Source organism: Panthera leo, chromosome B4, assembly GCF_018350215.1.
Source record: "Panthera leo isolate Ple1 chromosome B4, P.leo_Ple1_pat1.1, whole genome shotgun sequence".
In the NCBI taxonomy this organism is placed as follows: domain Eukaryota; kingdom Metazoa; phylum Chordata; class Mammalia; order Carnivora; family Felidae; genus Panthera; species Panthera leo.
In genome coordinates, this window is record NC_056685.1 from 101109972 (window position 1) to 101134612 (window position 24641).

General features: G+C 36.1%; 1 pseudogene; it reads left to right on the top strand.

Annotated features, from left to right (window-relative positions):
- The first annotated feature begins 3304 nt into the window (after window positions 1-3304).
- LOC122225441 overlaps window positions 3305-24641 on the top strand; it is a 31341-nt pseudogene continuing 10004 nt past the window's right edge.

Consider the following 24641-nt stretch of genomic DNA (forward strand, 5'->3'; position numbering starts at 1 on the left):
ATTGATAGTATTAATTTTATTAATAAAATTAATTTTAATGTCAATACCCACATCATGGACAATTCAACAGCATTCTTTTCAAACCAGTAATAGTACTTTATGCAGGGGTAGAGACCATAGCTAATCAAGCCAAGGTCATGAATACCTTTCCCAAGGAAGTTGGACTTATTTCAGTAGCCACAATCTGTTGGTGCCTTTGGCTATTCCTCAGCCCATGCCACAAGCTGCCTAGTAATCACAGAGAAAGCTGGATTAGGGTGTGCACAACTGCTCACCACCAGTGAGAAACAACCTAGAGTACTGCCCATGAGGCACTGCATATGTGTGTGTTCACCAAAAGATATGTATTCTAGACATGTCAATCAGTTCACCTGCTGCAATCTACTTTTCTTTCTTACATATCCTCGACTGTAACCACAGCCATTTACTTCAAGACCCTCTCTGCCCTACTCCTGCTCCAGAGGCTAATTTGACTGTGGCAGCACTTAATATTAGCCAAGCCCTCTGTAGATCAGGCTAAGTCAATTAGATTGTCCATTCTAACAAGAGAGACCATAGCCTTCCTTGTAACAGCCTAATGGTTGTGTAATTTCCAGATTTGAAGTCATCTGTATTTTGTGTCTATGTAAAACTTATAAATAGCCGAAAGAAACTTCTTAGGCAGAAGAATGAAACACACATATAAAAGAAGGGGTTTAGACAACACACAGTTGTGCTAGTTGAAAGTTCATAGCACCACTTGCATGATTACCTTCCGTTTATTCTCAAGATTCCAACCTCTACTTCATTTCTCAGAAGCCTTTACTATACTGAGCTCTGCATCTAATATTTCTACTCTGTACAATTTTCCTACTTTTAAAGTATTTTCAATAACTGGCTAATGTCTCATTTTTCTGCTGCTTAGACAGTGCCTGGAACATAGAGGTTACTCAATATATATGTGTTGGAGACACTATGACCTGAGAGAATGAGGTAGTTGTCTTAATCCATGACGTTCTTGTCATGGTCCCAGTTAGATATAATCGTACTTTGGTTTCTATTTCTGAGTGTCCAATAAATTACAATGTTTATGATTATCATAATAACCCTACTTTCTCTTTCTGTTTTGGCTTAATATATATCTGTTTCTTGAAAACAAAGGAAATATAATTAGAGAAAATGTGTATAAAATAAATAGGCGATTAGGTAAACAAAGAAGGGAAAGACCAAAAATTTAGAAAGTGGAAATTGCATCATGTGAAATAGTAGAGATATTTGGTTCATTCATTAATACATGTTTAAAATGAGTATAATTATGATTCCTATGATAACATCATCTCAAACTTCCATTTAACCAGCAGTTAAAGAATATCTTTTGACTCCACACTATTTTTAATAAATGGTGACATTCAAATTGAAGAATGGTGTAGATTTTCTTCATTGATCTTTTTTTTTTCTTATCCCAATGAGGGAGAGGTATAAGAATTAGCAGTGCCAGAAATAAGTGAAGAAAACTTATAGGAATTGATGTTTATTAGAAAGTTCATGTGGGTGACTGGCATGCCCATGAGAACTTCCTGACTGAGGAAAATAATGGTTTAAAAGCTTCTGTTCAACCTAGCAACTTAAATGTGAATTTCCATTATATTTTGTAAATTCATTTAGATATAAATGATAAATAATAAAAAATCATAGGTCAGGGTGGCAGACAGGGAATAAACAGGTTTGTGTCTAGCACTTTGGAAGAAGAGGTTGACTAGAACAATTTAAGCTAAGAGATGCCACACCATTGCTTTTCTTGAAATCATGCTTCATAGGTAACAGATGGCACAAAATCAATAGCTGATTAGAGAATAACACTTGGCATTCTATCTTGTGGGTGGGAGGAAAAGGGTGTTTAAATTTTAAGGAAAAAACAGCTCATAAGCAAGATTGGCATACAAAGACTGAGAAGAATGCTAAAGGAAAGAATCACTTTCTTTCCATTTAATGTCCAGAAAAGAAGTGAGCAGAATTCTGTTTGTCACAGCTTAAGTCAAAATAATTTCCTATGGGCTTATTTCCTAGAGCTTATTGTTTAATTTCAAATTATTGGTACTAGGGCCACATTCCCTCTTTCCTTGGGTAAACTTACATGACCATTTCTTTATGTGATATTGTATATGGAAAAAAAAAATCAAGGACTGAGGAGACAAATGGTGCTCAAGCCCCATTAAGGGACCTTATTGTCATTTCACTAGCCATCTTGTTATACTAAATTATACGTCTTCAGGGGAAAAGTTCCATGAACTCTTGTCTGTCTTCCTCTTCTCATCTCAGGTTATTCATGCTGAGTTTATGTAGACCCGCTCTCTCAGGTGTGTTGTGTCCCTTCCTCTTCTACCTTTCATCATTGCCAGATAGCAAATATAGAAGAGAATGTTCAGAAATAGTGATAGATGGCCTGTGGACTTGCTTGTGTGTGTGTGTGTGTGTGTGTGTGTGTGTGTGTGTGTGTGGAGACAGAGACAGAGAGACAGAGATTGAGTTATGGACAAAGTTTGAAGTTAGTTGATACTAAGACTAAAATCCAGCAAAACCCAGGAGTTTATATAAGAACGTTGAGTTTTTGAAGGTGTATATGGCAAATTAGCACAGACTTTATAAAGGAAATATTCATTACCTCTGGAAAAATGCAAAATCAGATTTCCAGTCTAAGAAATGTGGCAGGCAGCCAGACATTTGTCTGTAAAAGTACAAATGAGATGTTCATCTTGAACCAAGATCAGGGAGAACAAATGGACAAGAAATACATGGGTATGTGTTTGTCATTACTGCCATTCCGTTTTCTTCAGAAAAGCTTTTATGACAAAACTTCTAATGCTGTTAATCTTACAGGCAGAGGACCAGAATGAGGGAAGTCATTACAAGTTACTAGAGCCAGATGGGGGTCCAGGGCCAGCCCCTCTGAAGATCTTTAGCTTTTGTTGGAGGGACCAAAAACAATGTTTATCATTTTGAAGTTGAAACTGTCCTGCTTGTAGGTCTTCTATTAATGGCCTCAGGTATGAGATCTGAACCCATCTGTAGTTAAGAAAGGTAATAGAAACTCCCTAAAAGTACCTGGAGCTACATCTTAGTGTGGGATAGGTTCTAAAGTTAAATTTAAAGTGAAATTCTCATATATCCAAATTTAGGCAAAAGTAGTTTTGGATTTTTATGTCAGTCAATTTAGATTATGTTGTCCTGCAGTAATAAGTGGCCCCCAAATTTCAACCATTTAAACACAAAGATTTATTTCTTTTTCATGTTAGATATTGGTTAGATTTACTTGCAGGCTGATTCTATGGGTCTCCTTCATTCTGGGATTCAGATTTCAGGAACGGCTAACTTCTGGTACATGTTATTTTTCACGGTAGAAGATGAAAGAGCCAAGGGGAAACCATTTGATGACTCTTTAAATTCAGTTATAAAAAATTTCACCCCTGCTTGTGTCCCACTGGCCACAGTAAGTCACATGGCCAAGGATGAAGATGATGACAGTGGGAACTATATTGCTTCCACTAGGAAAGATGTGGCAAGTCACATGCTCTGAGTGGGGGTGTGTGATGCTATTATTGGGAGTTGCAGAGAACAACAGAGAACAGAATGGAAATCTGTAGCACAAATGGGACCAACACAATCGAAGCACAATGTCCCTTTGGAAGGTGTCACTTTGGCGATATATGATGTCTTAGTATCGAGTGATGTAAGATGCCTTAGTTCCTCCATATGTATACCTGATGAAGCAGTTGTATTTGAGGAAGTGGAGCATGAGCCTTAACACAAGAACCACACCCACTTCTCTGGGAGAAGTGCTGGTTTTGGGGAGGCAATTGGGAACCAAGACTGACTAATTTATGGGAGATTCACATTTCTCACTTTATATTGATTCCAGGACTAATCTCCATTGATTGGAACGGCAGCAGAAAACTTCCACGCTATTGAATTTGTTTTCCTTTTCCTGTCTCCTCATTCTTGGTCCATGTTACTGCTTCTCTGTCTTACCATTTCTGAAGCCAGAAATGTGGGACTCATCTTTTCTACTTCCTTCTTCCTTATTCTTCATTTCCATCTATTTTCCTCTATAAATAAGCATTTTTATCCCTCTCCACTCCCACTAAATTAGTGCACAGTGCCGTCATCTTCCTGGACTAAGCAAAAGTCTACTTCATGGTCTCTCTGCTTCCACTCTTAACAATCAATTCTCCACACAGCATAGAGAGAGGTTTTCTTAGAGAGGTAAATGCTGTGATAACATCTCCTTGCTTAAAACCCTCAGTGATCCCCTATCACTCTTAGAGTATGGTCTGAGCTCCTTAATGCCACCAACAAAGCCCTCCTGATCTGGCCCCTCCCAGCCTCATGTCAGACTTTTCTTTGCCATTGCTTTCTCTAGCTTGGTCACAGTGGCTTTTAGTCCATTTTTCAAGGTCTTCCTACTGCCTCTTTCTTCACAGTTTTCACACCCAGTGTTCCCTATGGCTTGATCAAGATTTTCCTTACCCTTTCCACCTACTGCCCCCACTTAGCTGATTTATATTAATTGAGAAAAACATAGGTTAAAAGTCAGTTCCTTAGAAAAAACTTCCTTCCTTGCCAGCTACGATGCCCTTGGATAATTCTTATGATTTTCTTCTCTAGGACTTATGCAAGAAATATGCATTTAAATGATTTTTGAAACCTACTGGATATATGAGTGTGGTTATTTTTTGCCATGATTTAAAATAAAATAAAAGGAGTCCCTCAAAATCTACCTTCAAACCTTTCCCCTCTTGGATATAAAGCTCTTGTACGGACTCCTCAAAGAATTTGTCCTGAATATTGCAGGTTCCTCAAAACAAATATTTACTGGATGCCCAGATATAAACTTGTATCATTATATTTATTTCAAAATAAACCTTTTAACAGACCAGTTTAAAAACAATTAAGACATGGTAGCACAAATAATTTCTAAACAGGCATTTTCTGTTCTCCTGATAGTGCTTACATGCTCGGGAACAGGGGAAAAATTAAAACGGATTTAACGTAGTAGCATTACAGCATCTCCTTGGCTTGTCACTGGGTTATAAAAAGGAATCTTCTGGGTACATTCTGAATTGTCTAAGGAATCAAGTGGAAAGAGACTCTTGACTGAGAGTCTCTAGGTATATGGCTCCATTGTGCTCCTTTTATAGTTAGTAGTCACTTTTTTATAGGCTCCTTGTAAAGTATGAATTTATATCAATCAATAGTAATATATTTATGGGAATTTTGGATATGCCTACGTTTTGTTTCCCAAAGTAAGAACCCATTCCTCAGGTTTAATGCTAACAAAAACACTTTTAATAACACGCACTGGAAATACGGTGTGAACTGGTATGAATTAATGCTCATACCCTCTTTCTCCACATCCCCCTCATTTCTGTTTGTTTTTAATGAGAAGAACTATCAAGAAATATTGTTCTTCACTGTTCCCGTGAATATGGGAAATGGGTTCAAAAGTTGTTCTTTCCCAACACAGAAGTAGCAATATTTCTTTTTTTTTTTAATTTTTTAATGTTTATTTTTGAGAGAGAGGGAGAGACAGAGTGTGAGCAGGGGAGGGGCAGAGAGAGAGAGAGAGAGAGAGAGAGAGAGAGAGAGAGAGAGAGAGAGAGAGACCCAGAATCAGAAGCAGGCTCTGAGCTGTCAGCACAGAGCCCAACGCGGGGCTCGAACTCACGAACCACGAGATCGTGACCTGAGCCGAAGTCGGACGCTCAGCGGACTGAGCCACCCAGGCGCCCCACAATTAGCAATATTTCTGAACAAACTTTTTGACTTCTGAGAAATCACTGTGTACCAAGATATGACCATAAAACCAAGGTAAAGCATACCAGAAAATTACATCTTTAAGACCCGAAACTGCAAGTTCTGAAGTAGAGTTCACTGCAGGAAAGCCGACGAATTAGTCATTTTAGGCCATGCCCAGCAGACACTTGGTGAAGAGGTTTCATAGCCAAACTATATTGCCATTGTATTTGAAAATTATCGGGGCGCCTGGGTGGCTCGTCGGTTAAGCGTCCGACTTCAGCTCAGGTCATGATCTCACGGTCCGTGAGTTCGAGCCCCGCATCGGGCTCTGTGCTGACAGCTCAGAGCCTGGAGCCTGTTTCAGATTCTGTGTCTCCCTCTCTCTGTGCTCCTCCCCTGTTCATGCTCTGTCTCTGTCTCAAAAATAAATAAACGTTAAAAAAAAAAAAATTAAAAAAAAAAAAAGAAAATTATTATCCCCAATATTTACTTCTCATGGTAAAAGACTCACAGCATATGCTTTCTTCCCCCTTAAATAGAATATTCCGCTGATTTTCTTTCTAAGTACACAAGTCAAATGTTCTTGTAACAGAAAGTGACTAAAGCCTGCGAAATCTTTAATTGGTGCTTAAATTCAAGCAGCTGTCTTTCTGCAGATAGGCTGGGCCTGGGAGAACCTGACTAATGTAATGTTCGGGCTTTGTTCAAAGCAGCCTCCCCCACTCTATCTCTGGAGCTGAGATTTGCATGTTTTCCCCAAGTTAGCTTCCTCTTTTAGAAACCAAAGTGTGTGTGAGAAGCTTCTAATATAAAATGCCCATCTTGTTTCCTAAGCTGAAGTCAGTCTTGGCTGAAATATTATTTCTTGAGTTTGTACCTGTAAGCTGATGGTGGACAGGGTTTAGCCCTTAAGCCCAACAGATTTTAGAAATTTGGACGCTTACTGCCATGTCACCCTCACTTTCACTGTAGAACAATCATAAGAAAGTGCTTCCTAGCGCTTCCTTTTTTTTTTTCATTTTGACAGGCTTTCAAATTATTATGCAAACCATGCTTTTGTTGTCTTTGAGCTATAAACCACATTGATTTAGGAAAGGGTTTCATGCAATCATAGGAATGAAAGGGATTTATTCCATCATGCTGGCCTGAAGTGAGATTTCAAATTACTCTGCTGGACTAATAAAGTTTCTCCTGCTTTAAAGATGCTCAGGGAGCCAATTTTAACCCCTTAAACCACAGACAGGATCAGCAGTATCAGCTCCACCTGATAGCTTTTTAAAATGCAAATTACCTGACCTCTAGAATCTCCAGTGCTGGCTGCATTTGTGTTTTAACCAGTATTGTGAGTGATTCTTTTGTCTGCTTAAATTTGGGATGGATGGATCAGCTATACTTTGTGGATAGGTCAGAGTGTAGACTGTAGAGTTTAGATCATCTGAGTTCAAATCCTTTTTGGGGGTCTGAAGTTTTCCTATATGCACTAACATTGTATACATTGCCAAAATGTTCTGCTCTGATGGATCTTTTCTTTTTATTGAATCTTGGTAACCAAAAGGGCCAATTATCTCCTTTGGAAAGTATTTCTTAATAAGCTGCTGCAATCCAAAGCCAAGCAAAATGAAAAGTGGCAATGAAATATAATGTATTCTAAAGTAACAGTTATTAATAAATTCTTTGCTGAGATACATGTATCTACTCTACTCTTTTAGAAAAAAAAATCGTTTGAAAACAGGATCTATTATTTGTTAATGGCATATAACTATCAACATAATTCACAACTAGTTGGGACAAAGCAGTTAAACCACTGCAATTGATAATCACAAATTTTAGAGAGTGATTATATCTATATAATATAAAATTTGTGATCACACACACACACATATATACATATATATATATATATATATATATATATATATATATATTCATGCTGCAAGAGTATTTGTAAACTTATGGCAAGCAATGTGGTTTTGGAGAAGAAAAAATTTGACATAATTTTGGTTAACTTGGTATACTGGTATTTGCATATGAACATTTTTTTATTTCTTTAAGTTTCAAGTGGAAAAATAAAAATAAACATATCATCTATATCTTTGCCCAAGCCACAAAGAAGAAAAACAAAAAACAAAGAAACCCAAACACAACAACATGTTAGTAGATCAAAGTAAAGAAATGAGTTGTGCAATATTCCCCCATAAAAGGTGTCTGTGTGTGGGGGGGAGGGGGGCGGGATCCCTTAAATGAAATAAATGAAGTAAGCTTTAAATAAAGTTAGCCTGCTATGACTTGTTCCATTTTTTCACAAGTCACAACACTTAAACAATTAGGAAATTTTTGAATCAGAACCACATAAATTCTGACTGTAGGTCAGGTAATACTCAGAATATAGATCCCATGTAAACAGTGAGGGCATTTCTCTTCTCACTGATGTTGCTCTAGCACCTAGGACAGCGTCTGGCACAGAATGGAATTACAACAAATATTTGTTGAAAAATGAATGAAAAATCTATCCCTGTTTTCTTTTTAAAAATAGAAAATCGTCATTTGCCACATTTCAGATTTCCTGCATCATTCCCAATCTCTGTAATTCTAGTTCTTAATATTTATAATATTTCAAGGGCATGCACACAAAAGCATACAGTATGAACATCAGTGGGCTTACCGTCAAGATGATAAAATAAAACATTACAGATATTTTTGAAATTGAACTAACGGCTGTGTTGAATGTTTTTTTAATCTAATTCATCTTTTAAAAATAGTTTTACCAAATAATATGAACACATAAACATATATAAGTTATTTTGTTTGATTTGAATGTTTTATAATTTTATATAATTTGTATCAAATTATACAGGCCTCAGGCAACTTCCTTTTATTTTCTCTCTTTAAACATTGTATTTGTGAGATTTATCTGTGTTTATAAGATGGCTCTACTTTATTTTTTATTTTTTTATTTTTTTTTAATTTTTTTTTAACATTTATTTATTTTTGAGACAGAGAGAGACAGAGCATGAATGGGGGAGGGTCAGAGAGAGGGAGACACAGAATCTGAAACAGGCTCCAGGCTCTGAGCTTTCAGCACAGAGCCTGACGCGGGGCTCGAACCCACGGACCGTGAGATCATGACCTGAGCCGAAGTCGGCCGCCCAACCGACTGAGCCACCCAGGCGCCCCTAAGATGGCTCTACTTTATTAATTTTTACAACTATGTGCTATCCCATTGTATGGGTACTCCAAATATGCTTCTCCTTTGATAGATTGGACTTCAGTTTTCTGCTATTATAAACAATGCTGAAAAAACATTCTTGTCTCTGTATTCCAATGATAAGTGTGTGAGGGTTTCACAGGCATTTTTAAATTTATATTATTGCTAAATTACTCTCCAAATAAATGGCACCAATCCATACCTCCTCTATGAGGGCTACGTAAATGTCTCTACTCTCTTAAAAACTTGTATAATCTTCAGGTGGCTTAAAATTTACTAAACCCTTTTAAAATTTTTATTTCGCATTTTCAGAAAAACTGAGTAACCCTTAATTTACTTATTGAACCTTGTGGATTTCCCATCTTTATTGTCTGTCCATATTATATGCTCAGTTCTCTATTTTATCTTCATTTTCTAATTAATTTGAAAGTTTTAAAAACATTTTTTGGTAATAATGCATTATCAGATGAATCATTGCATATGCTTTCCCCTGTGCTGTTGTCATTTCCATTTCTTACAGTGTCTTGGATGTGCAGAGACTTATCATTGTTAATGTAATCCAATTTATTAGTCTTTTACTTTATTCCTTCTGCTTTTTGCTTCCTGTTTACTCAAAAGCTTGAAAAATGTTTTGTCTTTTATCAGAAACATTTCAGGGGCGCCTGGGTGTCTCAGTTGGTTAAGTGTCCAACTCTTGATCTCAGCTCAGGTCTTCATCTTAGGGACATGAGTTAAGCTCCATGTTGGGCTCCATGCTGGGCATGAAGTCCACTTTAAAAGACAAAAAGCAAACAAACAAACAAAAAACTGAGGCACCTGGATGGCTCAGTCAGTTAAGCATCTGACTTTGGCTTAGATCATGATCTCATGGTTTGGGAGTTCGAGCCCTGCATTGAGCTATCTGCTGTCAGCACAGAGCCCACTTTGGATCCTCTGTCCCCCAATCTCTTCGTCTCCGTCCCTTACTTATACTCTCCTTCTCAAAAATAAACAAACATTTTTAAAAATTTAAAAAAAAAAAAAGAAACATTTCAGTGTTTTACTTTATACAATTAAATATTTATTCTATGTTAAAGCTATATTCCTATACAGTATGTAGGAATATAATTACTATTTTTTCCTTACAGATGAATTATTGTGTCAAGATCATAACACATCCTTGGCTCACTACTTACTAATGACACTTCTACCATTTATAATTTGTGAAAATATGAATACATGTTTCTAGACTATTCTGTTGGTTTTCATTTAGCCATATCCCTACAACAATGGCACATTGGCTTAATGTCTCTAATTAGGTCTTGATAAGTAGTAGTGCAAGACCCCCAACTCTTGTTTATTTTCCTTCTCAGATTTGTCTTGACTATTCTTGGCTTTTTACTCTCTGACATTAATTTAGAATTAGCTTATTAGGTTTTGTGGATTATAAATTATATAAATTATATATATAAATTATATATATAAAATTATATAAATATATATATAAATTAGGATTTATAATATTATAATATTATAAAATATATATAAAATTATATAAATATATATATAAATTAGGATTATAATTTCATTAAATTTATAGACTGATATTGGAAACATTATTTGCTTTATGATACTGAGAATCCTTCTCCATTTGCAATATCTCTCCACTTACTTGGTATTCTTAAATGTCAGTCAATAAAATATTTTCAGTTTTCTCAAATAGATCTTAAACATCTTTGCTGGGTATTCTTATATATTTTATGTTGACTTTTTACTAATGTACATATCTTTTTAAGTAATTGAAAAGTTTTGTGTTTCTTTGTGGTATATAAAAATTACTTTTATATGCAAATTTTATATTCAGATTACTGGCAGGAATGGTTTTGTTCTTCCATTTTTTATTTTTTGTTAATTCTCCTAGACTTTCTTTTTTCATTCTAGATTTTCTATGCAATCTTGTAATCTAAATGCAATTTTGTATGCAATCATATAATCTTTAAATAAGTTTCCTCCCAATCCTTAATACCATCATCATCAGCACATTTATCATGCTTCTCCTTCTTCTCATTTTAGTATGATGGGTAAAATCTCTAATATAACTTTGACATGAAATGGCTGTGATAGATTGATATAAAATGATCCCCAATGAACAAATTCTTCTCTGTACTCACACCTTTGTGTAATCTCCCACACTGAATCTGGCCTAGTATTTAGCTTAATTTAGATTTTTTTTTTTAATGTTTATACTTTTTGACAGAGACAGAGAGAGAGAGAGAGGGAGAGAGAGAGAGAAAGAGAGAGAGAGAGAGACAGAGCGTGCATGAGTGTGGGAAGGGCAGAGAGAGAGAGGGAGACACAAAATCCAGAGCAGGCTCCAGGCTCTGAGCTGTCAGCACCGAGCCTGAGGTGGCCCGAACTCACAAGCTGTGAGATCATGACCTGAGCCAAAGTCGGACTGAGCCACCTAGGCATCCCAGCTTAATTTAAGCTATAGAATATCGTAGATACAGTGGCATCTGAATTCAAAAGCCTACACTTGAAAGCTTGCAGTTTCTGCTTTTGTCCCCTGAGATTTCTGAGATGTGATGTAAAGGAGCCTGAGCAATTCCACTGAAGAGGTCACATGGAGAGAAGGACACTAGGGAGTGAAAGCCTATCCAGGGAGAAAGTGCCTACAAGTAGCGAGAGAGGACCCTGCTATCCCAGGGTAGGAACTGGGCAAGTGAGTGAGACCATTTTGAGTTCCTCCTGCCAGACTAAAGCCATATTAGCAAGCCCAGCTAGGACTTAGGTGGAGGAGACAAATCATCCCACCTGAGCTCTGCCCAGTCAATTCACAGAACCCTGAAGATGAGTAAATCATTGTTTTCATAAAGCACAAAGTTGCGGGGCCATTTGTTCACAGCAACAGGTAACTGTTACGGTGGTAATGGTGAGATTCTTCTCTTCTGGTGACTTTAAAGAAAATATTTCTCCTGTTTTACTTCTAAGCATAATGTTTTCTGTAGTTTTCTGGCAGGTACCCTCCAACAGGTTAAATAAGGTTCCGTTTCATCATAGTTTTCAAAAAGTTAATTTTTTCCAAATCTCTTTCTCATTTCTGTTGCAATTATGTTTTTTCCTTTCATCTATTAGCATAATTAGTTACATTTTCATATATTAAATAATCTTTGCATGTGTATGGTAAATCAAATTTTATGATATTTTTATGTACCTTGCTTCATTTTCTTTGACAATATTTTATTTAGGATTATATTATCTATGCTCATAAATAAAATTCTTGCATTGTTTTTTCCCTCAGTTGTTTGTATCTAGACTTGTATTAAGGTTTTATTGTCCCCATACAGTGATTGTTAATATGGGCATCCTTTGTTATCAATGTCTAATATGTACCTGGATATATGTTAACCTGAACATTCTTGCATATTCTATTTCAATTTTTAAATGGTACACAAAATGCATTCTCAGGCCACCCAGAGCCCTTAGTCAAGTTACTCCACATACCACTAAAACCTTGATATAAGGCTTTTTGTATAATAGAAAACATCTAAAACCATTTATTCCATTATTTTAACTGTTAAACAATGATTCAATATCAGATGGAAATGACATTTGTAATGTATACATTCTAATAATGCATACATACATTGTATGTTCTATAATATAAATAATCAACGAAATAGTAGGTTATAGATAACTAATTCCAACCAGATCCAAGTTGATACTATGCTAAGTTGCTCAGTATAAGCAAACCATAGTACCCAGGGAATATATGGGGATATGTAGCAATTGTGCAGAGCCATTTAATGTAATAGGAGATCAAAATACTATCCTCGGGAGACAATCCAGTATAAAATGAAGCCACATTGCCTTCTATGGCCTTGCATAGTGTATAAATTCAATACTTTTTCTGGTATACAAATATGGATTTTTTTATAGGGAGTTTCAATTCAGGTAGTAAATTTGGGCAAAAATTTGCAATTTATCGTTTTGAATATTCATATCAGGAAAAATTGTGTAGTGGGGTATACTTGTAAAGCTCTGGCTTGTTTAATAACTTTAAACACGCAGCATTTTCACATTTGAATATTTTGAATTTATTCTAATTTCTATTATTTTTTAAATTTATGAGCTGCTTAAAAAGCTATTCATACTTTTCAAATGTGTGTGTGTTTTTTAATGTGTTTCCTAAGTTATTTAAAAATAATGTATACCTAAATGAAGTTCTTCATCATTAAGAATTTAATCTATATGATACTTATTTTTGGTATTTGTTTGAAAATCATTTTATTGTTTGGTGCATGATAAGTTTTTTTGTACATGTATCATGTGAGTTTACAAAAATTGTGGAGTCTTTAATTCTTGGCATGGATAGTTCTCTATATGTGTCATCAGACCAAATTTGTTAATAGATATGTTCAAATCTTTTATATTCTTATTGACTGTTTATCCACTGAATATTCCAATTCCTGGAGGAGGTATTTAGATATTTCTGTCTATGATAGCAGAATTTCTAATTTTTCTAGATAATTATCTCAACTGTATTCTGAGATTTCTTCTTAGGTATATGCTGATTTTAAATGGTCATATTTACCAGTTAAGTATTATTTTTATTACTACATAGAGACCATTTTTTATCTCCTAATTGTGCTTTCTATCTTAAAGCATATTGTGCTTGTCATCAATGAGGTCATGCCAGCTCTCTTCAGGCTAACATGTTCACGGTATTTTAACATCTTTTTAAAATTTTGTATCTTACTCTTTTTGCCAACCATTCATTTTTATTGGTCACAATTAGGTTCTAAATAATCTCCCTTGGATAAGTCCTCCTCTCTTCAGGAGTTTTAATTTTCAGCAAAGCTAATATAGAACCTGTAAGACCCTCTTTTTCTACTCAAATGATTCTTTCAACATACTACTAAATCTTACTCCTGAGAGAGTTTCTTATTCCCCATTTGGTGGCCCTAATCTTAATTTTGCCCCTAACTCCAGGACTAACCCTGTGATCTAACCTCTAACCCCATAGCAAAACCTCACTGGGGCAATCATTGCCAATATATATACATATGCATACACATATATACATATATATACATAAATATATATATAGGAGGACATATATGGATATGTATATATATATACATACATATATATACATATATATATATATATGTCTCCTAGATGTATGTATGTATGTACATGCGTATATGTGTGTGTATGTACATACACACACATATAGGTGTTCTTCAGTAATCATTACTTCTTAAGACACTGGGTTTTTTAGGTGAACATGAAACAATTCCATTCTTTGTAGGTCTGTATGTCCTTTTAACACTGTATTCCCCTCTTACAAAACTCTACAAAGTCTACACATCCATTTTAATTGTTTTTTTCTTAAAATTTAACATTCACATTACTTGGGACCTGCACAATAATATATATTTGCATCTGGGTTATAAGTGTAATTAATGATTTTTGGTCCAATTGGTTACTCATATGACTCACTAGCACCTCCCACACTGTTTTTCTTCCTTGAATATCATAGCCACTGTTTTCCATAGTAAATTGATTTACATATTTATCTAGATGTTTTTCTCCTCCCTCATCACATTTAGTTTCAGTTCCTCTTGATTAGTTTATCTAGCCTCTGGGCAAACACATTCTCCAAGGAAAAAACAGAGCTTGATAAAGCTTGGAAAATAAGATGAAAATAAGGAAGGCATTCTAGGTAAAATGGATGGTGCAGAGGTAGAAACATAAATATGTGACTAGAGGACATTATGTGAATAATTGCAGTATTTATGAAAGAACACTAGGAGCTTAGGTAGAAATGGTAGGTATAGGCCACCAAAATAGCCTTGAATTTCAATTTAGAAAGTTTAGATTTATCCTGTAGATTTAAAAGTTTTATCTGAAGTTAAGCAGTGTTGCTCAATGACATCTAAATAAATTGCTGTGCAAATGGCATGTAAAAGACATAAGGGATAAAAACCAGAGACACAGGTTTGCATAAAAATCCGGACTGCTATTCTAGAGAAAATGAATAATAAGTGAGGAATTGAGAGGTACCAGAGTGGCTTAGTGGGTTAAGCGTTCGGCTCAGGTCATGATCTTATGGTTTGTGAATTCATGCACCCGCCCCCCCCCAAAACCCCACACCAGGCTCTGCACTGACAGCGCAGAGGCTGCTTTGGATTCTCTATCTTCCTCTCTATTTTCTGCCCCCCCCCCACCACCCACTGGGCTCTCTCTTTCTCAAAAATAAATAATACACATTTTTTAAAAAGTGAAAAATCAAAGGGATAATGAGGAAAATGGACAAGACTAAAGTGAAACAGATAAGAAGGAAGAGACTTTGGTAAGATTTTTAAGCTTTTCAACTTTGAGGGAAAATAGTATCACAGAGACACATAGGAGGTTACATAGGAAAAGTAATCAGAGGTTTAAGGATGAACTTATATGTGTTACACATGGTGAATTAGAGGCATATTCAAGTAGACTTGGATGAGAAATCTATTAAACAAAGATGCTTTGTACCAGATAGAGTTTGAGAGACAAACTCAGGGTTTTCTGTATTAGGAAGCACAGATGTGTGATAGTCTAAGAAGGATGCCAAATCACATTTTCAGTTGCAAGTGATGGAAACCTAACACAAATTAGTTTAAGCAATAAAGAAGATTTACCGGAAGGGGACTGGAATGGTTCGCAATATGAAGGAACAACTTAAGGACTTGAGCACTTCTGGAGGTTTAAGGAATAAAAACCGGGGCTTGGCCACAATCAAAACTTTTCCCTTCTCCCTCTCTACCAACCCGGGTCTCTCTTTGACTATCTCTCTTTGATGGTTTCTTTCTATAATAGACAAGGGTTTTCCTTGTAAAAATTAGGGATTATGGGATAGTTTTGGAAGCATATTATTAGAGACTTTTTCTAAAGAGGAACTTCTAGCCTTGGGTCCATAAAATCTGGCAAAGGGCTGATTGATTTAGTTTGGGTCATGAACCTATTTCTGGGCTACTTACTGTGGTCAGGAGCAAAGGACACTATGACCAACATTTATCTTTGTGAACAGGAAGGTGGAATATATCATTATGGAAAGTGATGGGGGTGGGGGGACATGATGTCTACTGGAAAAAAAAAACTACAGATGGCTCAACTTGCACTATTTTATGATACGATAATGATTAAAACATATATTTACCTCTTTATCACTGTGCAGGATGTTAATACCAATGCATGCTACACTAGGTAACTAGCAGCAACATCAATAATAATTAAAAGAAAACAAAATGAAAAGCTGATGGACTGACACAGAAGTAAAAAAGAATGTAAATGAAATGGCTATGTACTGTGTCTTAGAGCACATCTATATGCCGCTTAACCAAGTAAGGATATCATCAAAGGCATTGTCTTTTCTTTGAAATAATTAGGATCAAACATAGGGAGACATCAAAGAAGAGGTTTCAGGATGAGCAAAAGAAAGTCTGCCTTAGGAAGAAAATTGCTTGTTATATAGCATTAGAGTAGGATGAAGTCAAAAGCATGAAAACAATAATCCATCAACCTATGATAGCTTGGCTCTGAACAAGTCAGAAAGCCAATGATCTAAGTTAGACTCATATGTAACGAAAGCCATGAAGCAATTGATGTCTATGAAAAGCAGAAATCATGGAGAAGATTAAAGGCAGTTAGAAGCAGAATAGAAAAAAAAAAAAAAAAGAAACACATTGGAGAGAGAAACAGAAATGGAACTATTGAGTCACCATTATGTCAGGGCATGAGATATTTGAGTTAATTGAGGTGCTGCTGAAGTTGTTTTTATACATTGAACAGCATCTCCGTTCTCCATAAGGTCTGACTATATGGCAGCTGGGATTGCTTCCTTTAGTTCTTACTTTTTCCCATGTGTCCTTAGAATAGACCTTAGTAAGTGGTATCATTATATTTTACTTGTCATTGTTTTTCAAACAATCTAGGGTTTGGGGAGCCTAAGAAACAAAAGTAAATTCTCCACCTGAGTTCTGAACAACTGAGGTATATGGATGAAAGAGTACAGCAGCATTATTGATAAGACTGATATTGTGGATGGTGGCTTAGAACTGAAGGAAGGTGGAATATCTAATACAGAACCAGAGAATTAGATAGACTTAGCCACAGGCAACCCTGGCTTTAGGGCCAGGCATTCATGCTTAGGGTGTGAACATAGAGAAGCAAAGCAAGTATGTGTATCCTGCAAACACTGTGGTTCCAAAGAGAAAGAGAAGGTGAAGTGAGTGAACTGCAAAATAAACAATAATTTTAAGTCATCATTTACACCTTGGGAGAAGTGAGTCATGGAACAGAGAAAGGCTAGAAATGTTACCCTATTGGAGTCTCCTCCATGAGAATGGGAACACCAGAAGAATGAAAAAGTATCCTCCCCACCCTCTCCCAAATAAAACACATTTATTTACTCTGTTTTAGTCTTATAATTTTTTTATAAGTCCTGACTCTGTCTTGTATTTTTGACATGAGCAATTATCAGAATATATCATATTATTTTGTAGATATAAAGACTGAAAGACTAAGTCTAACAAAGTATTAATTTCTTTTTCATATTTTCAAAATAGGCATAATTCACTAAGTAATGAGGAGAAAAGTAGATCGTTGCTTGGAAAGAAAACAAAAAGATGGTGGTGGTACTAGCAGAATAGAAGAACTGCTTTTGCTATGTGGGCTTTGGAAAGTTTAAGAAAAGAGTGTCAAAACGTAATGGTCTTGGGAAGGTCTATTATGAAGGAGAGGGCAAGCCCATAGGCAAGCAGGCCAGAGTGTCTTCCTGAGTTCCACTGTGCTCATGCATGGAGTTTTCAGAGGATGAACTGAACCTAGATAGATCATAGGTAGTAAAGTACAGATGGGTAAGTTGGAGAGATAACCCCAGTTCTGAATTTTCCTCCTTTGGAAAATTCACCTAAATATGATAAGTTTGGGGCCAACTTTTCCTTACCAAAAGCTGCCCAAAGATCCCTTTCCTCTAAGGCCAAGACTCAACCAAGAGATGGGTGCTAACAGACTTTTGAGTGGGTAACAATTTGTACACAAACTTCAGGTGGTGTGGAAATTTATGAGAGAACCATCGAGAGGTAATGTTTCAGTAAAGTCTGGTATTCACGCAATGCCAAGTGGCTAACAACTATAAGTTGCTTCTTTGATTGTGATATTTCTAGATTCACTGAAGCTTGGTGCTTCTTCCACCTAACCAATGCTGTTTTTTAATAATTTTTGAAAATGTGATTAGATGGTGAGATCACATCTGAAGGAAGCCTAGCTTCAGTGGAATAACCTCAGTGATGTAGTGTTTCCATCTCAGATGTTTTTGGCAATTGTTAATAGGCAAGTCTTGGCACAGGTGGTTAATACTGACCATAATGGCTTAAGTTTCAATTCCCTTCCAGTGAATTCAAATCAAATGTCAAATTCATGGAGAAGAAATTGAAAAAATCCCAAAGGGTGGAAAAGATGAATTAAGATCTAGGGGCACCTGGGTAGCTCAGTCAGTTAAGCATCGAACTCTGGCTCAGATCATGATCTTGCAGTTCATGAGTCCAAGCCCCGTGTCAGGCTCTGTGCTGACAGCTCAGAGCCTGAAGCCTGCTTCAGATTCTGTGTCTCCCTCTCTCTCTGCCCCTCCCTCTCTCTCTCAAAAATAAATAAATATTAAAAAGGTTTTAAATCTAAATTAATGTTCTGCAGGATTTGAGGGTGTTGAGTTGTATGAAACAAAGATTGTATTTTTTAAAATTTTTTTTCAGTGACAATAAAATTGTTAAGTAATTGTTGTATCCTAACAGAATAATTGGGTACAGTTTGCTTCCCAGAAATTATCTGGTACTTATTAAAGACGAAGTTGTCACCACCCTAGAAAAGAAATACTGCTAGAAAACATTAAATTTTTAAGAGTTAGAAGAAAATGTTTGTCACTTCTTAAAACAAGACAAAGTGATTTTTACTTGTATTTTCCTTTGCTGATCAATTTAGGACTCTAGTTCTTTGGTGTGACTCATGGTCTTTGTTTTAGAAATGTACTGTTTAGATATTGTTGGGATCTTGGGAATTTTCTTGGAGGAGCTATTCCTAACAACTACATCGAGATCAAAAATCATTATATACTTTCTTCAACAATTTTCATTTTGATGACGTTAAATATTTCTTAAAAGACTTCTTTGCCTCCAATAGGACCCAATAACGTTTTCCAGAAGGGGCTCTCTCAAGAATTTCAAGAGGGTCTAGGGAAGTATCTGTTATGCATCGGTTCTAGTTTATATGAAAGAATATTAGATATTAGTCTCCTATGTAAAAACTAATCATGGAATATTTACGTTTATCTTGCTATCTTGAGAATTTAAAATTCCTAGTTTCTAAAATATCAGTCTTCAGGTATACAAAGTTGAACTGACATAAATGAGGATACCTGGCTGATTAATAATGCATAACACTGGCCTCTTGATGTATGTAAAGCATTCTCCCTGATGAAACTTCTCGTTAATGTCAGTTGAGAAGGTATTTAGCACTCAGACCTCTATTCTTTAAAGTTGAGAGGGTCTTTATTTGGGTGAAAAAAATCAAAGAATATCTTTGCCGCATTGTTGTGCTATCTTGGCTGCCAGGTGAGGTAATTTTGCTAAGAGGATGCTGATTCAGAGTCTTGCTTTCTTTCCTCACTCTTCCAAGAGTAGTGATTTTTCATAAGCCCAAATAGAAGACTGAGATAGGTGGGTGGGTTATCAACCTCTACTTGTTGTACTTTCATTCGTTCATCAAGCAGTTGTGAATGTTTTGTTTTGTTTTGTTTTAAGATAGAGCAAGATCAAAATACCACAGCCTTATTACTAATAAGTTGAAATAGAAAATGTGCTTCAGATATGTATCTACAATCAGACTTCCTCATATTTTTCCTTCAAAATAAAATCCATACACTCAGAAATGCAGACATCTCAGAGGCAGATGCCTCATTGACAGAGGCAGAGCCTGCTTTCAGAAAGCAGAGAAACTGTGCATCTTGAGGTGAAGCTGCTAGAAAGAAATATTGGGGCAGGGATTGACAGGCTCGGTTTCTTCCCCCTAATTAACCAATTAGATGTGTCACTATCCTCCTTGGGAAGGCGCGGGCTCCATGTGCTTCCATGTTTTTTTCTCTACTAGTGCACATTTTCCTTCATTTGTCTGAAAAGTATGAGACAGAGACTTGACTTCACCTCCTCATCTCTGCCCTCTTCCAAGTATGTGTTCCAAGTCGACAATTCATTAGGTGTTGTGAGAGATAAAGGTAGGAAACTCAGATTCTCTGCCCCTAAAGCAATCTGGTATAGAAGGGAACTTGATGCCCAAAGTGCAAAGTGTGAAAGAGACATATGTTATTACTTCTGGCATAAGAGGGACATCAAGGTAGGGAGAGCTTTTAAGCTGGACTTTGAAAGATAAGTAGGATTTAGTCAGGAAGACATGAACAGAAAGGCATTAAAAAATAGGAACAAACACAAAATAGTAAAAAATCAGACAATAGTTGAATTAAAAAAAAAAAAAAAAAGATGGATGAGGGGTGCCCGGATGGCTCAGTTGGTTAAGCATCCTACTTCAGCTCAGGTCATGATATCATGGTGCATGAGTTCAAACCCCGCATCAGGCTCTTTTCTGTCAGCACAGAGCCCACTTTGGATCCACTGTTCACCTATCTCTCTGTCCCTCCCTCACTCTTTCTATCTCTCAAAAATAAATAAACATTAAAAAATAGTTGAGAAGATGGATGCAAAGCACTTTGAAAGAAAAATAAGTTATGCAACAGAAATGGGGAGAATAAGATTATATATATGTATATATATATCTATATATATATATACACACACCTATATATATATATATATAGATATATATATCTGCACACACAATAAGAGTGAGTTTTAGAATGTTGGTATGCTGGATTTCATACTGCTGGATTCAACTATTTAAGAACTACTCACAAAATTTCATGGCAATTCTAAACGGCGTTATTTCTACCTCATAGGTTTGTTCTGAATTTCACAAGTGTGTATGCATGTAACACTACTTAAAATAAATATTGATTGTGTGGCCTATGAACTTAGGGTTCAGATCATTTAGCTAAAGACCAAACCCACAAATCACTTCCAGAATAATGGTTGATGTGAAAATAGTTTAAATTAGTCTACTATCCTGAAACCAGAAAGTTAAGATTTTGTGCCCTCAAAAGGCTCTAAGAATACTGAGTCCCTCTGCAAAATTTTAAATTGTGGCAGATGAGAATGAGAAAAATAGAACACCATATTGAACTTTCTTCAGTTCTCAAACACACACTTTTGTTTCAATCTCAAACCCTAGCTTTCTGCCTGGAGTGCTTTTACTTTAACTGTTTCATGACCACCTCCTACTCCTCATTCATGTCAAAACTCAAGCAATACTTACTTAGAAAATCCCTCCTTGAATACTCTGAAGTTGTTTCCCTCCTATCTTAGACACCGTGTTACAGCATCATGTTTTATTGTCAATCAGAGCACTTGGGAAATTACCATCTTTCATCGTCAACTAATATTTTTTTTTTCTGTCTTCTTCCTCTATGCAGAAATTCTTTGGGGTTAGGTAATGTTTCATTTCCCTGTATACTACTTTATTCCTGGCACACAGAAGAATGCCTATGAATCAACATATTATCAATAAATATTTGTTGGATGAATGAATAAATGATTGAATGTATGAATGGGCCATCTACTTGCAGAACTGACAGGTGTAAATCCTACACCTTGACTAATTTGGGAGCAGTAAGTTCATCTTTGATACATCCTTATGGATAAAATGAATCCTTAGAGTAATTATCCTACATGGTTCATTTTGTTTTCAAAGAAAGATGTTGAAGTAAACAGAAAGGTTAAAGAAAAAGCATTTCTATTGTTCTCACTCTTTTGTAATTTTCCTGTTTTTGTCTGTCAGAGCCTTGCTTTGCTTTGGCAGAGGTAGTTCCTAGTGTATATAAAGAACTGATGGTTGATGGCTATATCAAGAAGCACCTGGATATAGAAAAAGCCAACCAATGAGTTGCTTTCCCAATGATGCCATGCAACCAATGAGGCGAGTGATTGCTCTAAGTGGCCACATTTCCTTGATTCATCAGGGCATAACTGCTGTCCTGTGCCCTTGCTGTAGAGTATCATCCCCTGAGAAAGATACCAGAGAGTGGATAAAACTCAAGGAAAAGAGTAAAAACAAATAAACAAAAAAGTTGAGCTGAACCTTCTAAAAATTTGTACTGCTGTCTTATCTCTTGAAACAGTTGTGAAAAACATGAGACCTTTTAATGGAACTTTTAGGCCTGTGTTACGTATCTCTGCGTACCCGAACTCCTATGACAGTAAGGCCGATTTCAAGTGGAAAAACAAACAGACAATCAAAAACAGATGGACCTGAAAAAAACTGAGCAACCCAGCATTTTTTACTATTTTGTTAGTCATTTCGAATTTTATAATAAGCATTCATTATTTTTAAGTTCATTTATTTTTGAGACAGAGACGGAATGAGTGAGGTCGGGGCAGAGAGAGAAGAGAGAGAAAATCCCACGCAGGCTCTACACCGCCAGCACAGAGACCGATGCGGGGCTGGAACTCACAACTGTGAGATCATGACCTGAGCCAAAACCAAGAACCAGTGGCCTAACTGACTGAGCCACGCAGACGCCCCTATAATAAGCATTTGTTTAAAAGAGCCCAAACACCCACACTAATCCTCAATAGATGAATTCCCAATCATATCGTTTTCTGTTGCTTTTCCCACTATACTAAGAAGTTGAAGACAATTGTGATTCAGAAGCTACAAGTAAAAAATATTTGAAACTAAAGTTTCATCAGGAAAGACCTTTATATATGCTGAGCGCAAAAAGGTTTCTGTTTTAACAAAGCATATTTTTAGGAAACAAATAGTAGTCATTTTAAAACATTTTCTGATGCCTTAAGTTTTTAGAATTTTTTTTTTTTTTTGGCCACTATAATTGAAGATTATTAACTCAAGGTTATTGGGTAACTATTGTTCTAAATTCTCAAAAATAATGTTTGTGCTCTATCCAAATGTTACACTATCCTAATATGACATGGCGTGAATTCACATGCCTCAGAAAAAAATATCATATATGTAATTATATGTATAATCTGTTACTTAGATATTGGCAAGGAAGAATAAGTGTTGGAAGAAAAAGAAATAAATTTTAATGTAAGATGTCTGAAGAATTTCAAATTTAATTTCTATGTCAAAGGACACTAAAATATTTATTCTTGGAATATAATAAATAAGAATTCTACATGGAAGCTTAAATGTTTCAAAAACCATAAAGGATAATACAAAATACAAAATAAAAAAGTGTTTTTGGCCAATGCAATTTTAGGAACCAGTGATGGAATTACAAGTGTTTATAATTGGCATAATGTGTTATTTCACCATTTACTATTTTTTCTGTAATAAAAAGGGAGATGACAAAGCATGGTTTCCAAAGAATGAATTTATTGCATTCATAGAAGTACTCAATTACAAAATGTTTGCTAAATCCAAGTACCTGGAGAGCTAAAGTCAGCTTTTAGTTGTTCATACTCAGTATCCATAATAATCTTTGAGATCAATTGCAATGTGATTCCTAAGCAAGAAGGGTTTGCTGGGAAACGCAGTTTAGATGAGAAGTCTAGAAATCAATATGCTAGCATTAAATCAGGTCTCGTCTCTTTCCTGAGATTTTGTTTTCTTTTTTCCTAAACTTGTGGTTTTCCCCTTGGCTTATGATCTCACTGCATTCGCAGTTTGTTTTTTGTTTTTTGTTGTTGTTGTTTTTTTTTTTTTTTTAGAAAACAATATTATTGTTCAAAGAAACACTGGTATGCACATGGAGCCCTCCTGATTCAGTTATGCAAGCTTTGGAATGTCAGCCTGCTCTCAGCTCTAAAATTGTATTTGCCTCCCTGCGTTATTTCTTTTTCGCAAGGGCCCTCGTGCCTTGGGATCCGGCCCCAAGATGGAAGGTGTGAAAGAGCTAATCATGAATCATAATAGTCAGAGGAGTTCAGAATAAATGGATGAGAACCTATACCAGCATCTTAGTGTTACCATAGAAAAGAAGTGGTCTTTGGGTGTTTGGTTTGATGTCTGATTCCTCCATTGACTGGTGACCAAACAGTCAGTAGAGCTAGAGTGTAGAGAAAGAAAACGGAAGTTTTGCCCATAAAATCTTGACCACTTCAGGGAAGAAAGTGCATTTCCTTTAGTATTCATGGGAAGGAACTCTGGCTTGCTCTAAGACTGGTTGTTATTTTACAGTTCATTAATCACCGAGGGTAAAGGGCTCTGGAAGAGCGGAGGGAAGCTGGGGTCAGCCAGCCAGCAGACAGCCCACGGTAATGACAGTGTTGTGGAGGTCTCCGGCTGAGGGCAGCCAGCCCAGGCACAGGGACTGTTATGATTAGTCACCGTAACCGGTTTGGCTCCGTGCGCCCTCTGCTTTCAAAGAAAGCAACGCTTAAACTTTCAAGTCCCCTGATGTAAGCATCCAATGCAAATAGATTTCTCAAAGTTACAACAGCTGAGAGGGATTGAAGAGATAACGAGTGTATCAAAAGGTACAATAATGTTCCTTTTCCTTAAAACAGTTGCCAGTTGATCT